Source organism: Habropoda laboriosa, unplaced genomic scaffold (genome assembly GCF_001263275.1).
Source record: "Habropoda laboriosa isolate 0110345459 unplaced genomic scaffold, ASM126327v1 scaffold39, whole genome shotgun sequence".
NCBI classification, from domain to species: domain Eukaryota; kingdom Metazoa; phylum Arthropoda; class Insecta; order Hymenoptera; family Apidae; genus Habropoda; species Habropoda laboriosa.
The window spans coordinates 427117-431261 of record NW_017100138.1 but is presented as its reverse complement, the minus strand read 5'-3'; the positions used below and the strand labels follow the sequence as shown (position 1 = coordinate 431261).

General features: G+C 33.9%; 1 protein-coding gene across 1 annotated transcript in view; it reads left to right on the top strand.

Annotated features, from left to right (window-relative positions):
- LOC108579798 (high-affinity choline transporter 1) overlaps positions 1–4145 on the top strand; it is a 23484-nt gene that overhangs the window by 4154 nt on the left and 15185 nt on the right. The window lies entirely within an intron of this gene.

Genomic DNA, 4145 nt, shown 5'->3' with positions numbered 1-4145 from the left:
CCAAATGTTTTTTTTCTATATTTCTTTGCCGAAACAGATTTTAAATTACTACTATCTGAAGCCCTTGCCTTAAACTAACATGTAAGATCGATGATACAGATTTTAGTCCAGCTGTGAGAAAGTTACATTAGTAACGAAGATTAATTTTAATTTATAAGTCTGAGAATTAACAAATGTAAATAATACGTTATACGTTAAATTTTCTTACTGGATACAGTATTTTCAAACAGTTTCAAATAGCCAGTAAAATAATCATAAGCTAAGAGGTTAAAACATTACATGATTAGATATAGATTAAGAATACAGTTTGCATTTGCGTTATATTGCGTTGCTTGATTATCTAAATCTTGTGGCACAACTGGCTTTCTAGATCGATATGAGAGTTCAAGTATTTATATTGCCAAATTTATCCAACATTACGTAGATAGTGACCTACTTCTTCGTTCAACAACATTATCAGTCTCTTAATCGTTTTGAATTTTATCAGATTAAGACACTTACAAGCATTTGTTTTTTCATCCTTTATACATCGTTGCTTATTCCTTTTTTCCCTTTAAACAACGGTTCGAGCAACGTTAATTAAATTTCTTTACATATGATTACAATTTTATTGAATATACAGGGTGTTCGTGTTGTTACTAGCCAGCAAATGCCGAGAATTAAAAATTTCGGCGTTAAATATAATTCCTACAACTAAATGTGTCCAACGAAATCTTACCCTTTTTTGATCCCGAATAAAACGGTGTGCTTTTTTTTTTCAATAGCTCATACGGTTCCCGAGTTACGGCTAAATGGAACGAATAGACACGTATAACGCGGCGCTTGGGGTTAGTAGTTCTTCGCGATTTTCACGTAAACCACTGGGCCGATTCTAGTTTTCTCTACGGTGTTCAATTCTGCTATGCATTCTGTACGTCGGCGTCGAATTTTCGGACTACGATGGTGGGGTTAATTACAAATAATTAAATATTTCGACGTTAAAAATTATTCCTACAACTAAATGTATCCAACGAAATATTACCATTTTTTGATCTTAAACACAACGGTATGATTGGTTTTTCAATAGCTCATACGGTTCCCGAGTTACGGGTAAAAGACGCGAATAGTACAGTAAAAACGAAAGAGGAAAATGTTTTATGGTGTTTTGTAACCAGCGCAATAGCACATGTGAACTTCGTATATTTGCAATGTTTTTCGAAAAACGAAGCTGTCGTTTAATTTTTTTTTTAATTTTTAAATTTTAATTATTTCACTTTTTCTATGTAATTAAATGCAATGTCATATATAAATTTTTTTAACGCAAGTTCAACTGTGTGTGACACAATGTCTTATACAAAATCATACAAGGTCATTTTGATTATACTCGTAGTAAATACGTGTCATATTTACTTTCCTTTCTGTCATACAGTCGAGCATCACGATAAAATATTATTGAACACTAAGATTTAACCCATTGCGGTCCAAATAGTCCAGTTAGTTCGCACTCATTCAGTCACTGTCGGCCAGTTTCCCTTTGTTTCAATATTTCAGCGTAATATTAGCTATAAAATATTAAGTTTCAGTGTAATATTAATGCATAAAAAAATGGTTTATTATCATTTATAATTTATCATTATATGATATCTGAAGGGAAAAATTCTTATGTCGAGACTTACTCGACATAGGACCGCAAGGGGTTAAAATTGAATTCTTTATTCATTATTTTAAAATACGAAATTGTAACAAGGCATACGTTAGTTATTGTTTCGTCTGAGGATACTGAAACTACGCATTCAGGATAACGTATAACGTTTGTACTACTGCAAACGTAAGTAAATATTCTGATAGCCAGTAACAACACTATACCAGTCACACTGAACGCGTTATGTAGTCTTATCAATAAGGCATACATATGTACTTGTATATACAGCATTACGAAATGTTCTAACTGTTTCTCTTGTCGTAGACTTGCTAGTTTTTATTTAATAAGCCGTTTTATTTTTGCACTCTTACAATTTTTGGATTCGACGTGAACTGGGTTTCGTTCCGCACTCGTTTACAGTAACTTTATTAGTGGTACACAAATTGATACTTATAATAGAATTTAGAAGCAATAGTCTAGCGTGGTTGCATTTTGTGGATAGACTGTTTTCTACTCCCTTTTTGGAGCACTATTTGTACGTAGGTTTTTGGGAGTTCTGGGTGGGAGAACTAGGAATGTACCTGTTGGGGAAACTCAGGCGTTTGTAAGGACAATGGGCAGGAAATGTTAGGATCGAGGGATCGATGGAAATGAACAAATAATGTAGGGATAACGAGAGGGTTTGCAGGTGACATAATCAAGGGTCTATTTTTGGTGGAAAAATGGCACGAGATGAGGATCCTTTGGTGATAGTCGAGGAATTCGGTGAGAAAAAGGGAAACGCACTGATGTTTATCACGAAGGATGCGTCGGAACGAGGACCAGGGTGCCTGACCGCTAGGAGAGAAAGGAAGCAGGGCTCGACACTCTCATTCCTCACTTTGCATAACTTCGAACGTCATTGTGTCACACTGATTGAATTTGGTCGTTTTCATATCACATATGAAAATATATCGCATTTCATACATAAAGATTGAAGGCCACCTTTGTTTTCCGAAATCTATTGCAAACTATTATGTTAGTTATAAAACACCGTAAAACCTTTTCCCTCTTTTTGTACGGCTGTACAAACTTCGTTCAGTAGTTACACATTATCCGTAATTAATCACGATAAAGTCAGAACTTCTAAAGATACGTAACTATTTCATCTCACTGTATCTACAACTGAACGAACAACAAAAGCGGCTACAGGACTACGATATCAACTGTATTCATCTTTTTTGGAATTATTTTAACTGAAAAGGACCTTCTTAGTCTTTCATCTCATTGCGACTCGATTTCCGTTTAATTAATTTTCATGAAAAAATGATTTTATTTCATTATTTTACTTCTAAATTAAGCATTTCATATGAATATAAGAAATAGCTCGTGTCAGTACTGAGCTTCAGAAAATCAATTTTCCAGAAGACGTTCTAAAAATTCCTGAATCACTTATCTACCGTGATAACACGTAATATGTACGTACAACATTTTCATATTCACTGGCAAAGTCGTTTCCTATGTGAACAAGAAGAACATATTGCTAAGCAATATAAGTAACCTGACAGAAGTGGTAATACTAAGATCGAACGAAGATCATGAAAATAACAGTAATTACGTACAAAATGATACTGAAGATGACTTAAACGATACATGCAACGAAAAAATGACGAGAACGACAACGACAATATATTTATTAGGTTCTTGTATATGAGATAATTGCTAATTTGCTATTGACAGATCGATGTTAAAATACTACTTAAAGTTAAAACTTTCAAGTGTGTGTGAGAATCAGAGTGTCCACGGGTACGCGTAGTTCTTAGCTTGGTATCCTTTTGCAAAAGTGAGAATTTTCTTTGGAAAAGGATACCAATTACCAGGTCCCACCACGAGGAGGTGACTACGCAAGGGACCCGACAAAAACACATGCCCTACTGGCAGCTCTCTATCTTCAGAGATACGCGATTCTCATTCGTAGCAAAGGAAATAGATACTTTTATCAAAAAGAGTGTCTTGTATTTCACTTTAAATCGCAACTCTAATCATTTTCTCATTCCTAATGCAATATTTAAACTCTAAAAATTTCGTACTCTTCCTTAATAAGATGTTGAAAATGTAGATGGTATTTTATTAATTATGCTACGAATGAGTCGCGTATCTCTGTAAGAGAGCGCGCACATGGTATTCAATACAATTTTTCTATCTTAGAATTAGTTGCTTTATTTGATAAATTATTTAAAGTTAAAACGCACGCGTCCCACGACGTCCATCGGCGGATGAATAGAATATTTTCTATTGTCTTATGCTAACTTATTTTATCTTACGAACTACTTAAAGTTAAGACACTCGTTCACGCTCACTTCATACTCGGTACAGTTTTCGATCTTAGAATTAATTAAAGCTAACATGCGATAAAAAGGTACATTTTTCAAACATACAATGAACTTCTGTAAGAAAAGTATATTATTAAATTGCAATAGGAGGATAAATTGTTAGGATATCTTTATTATATATAATCGTAGCAATGGAATACCTAATTAAACCT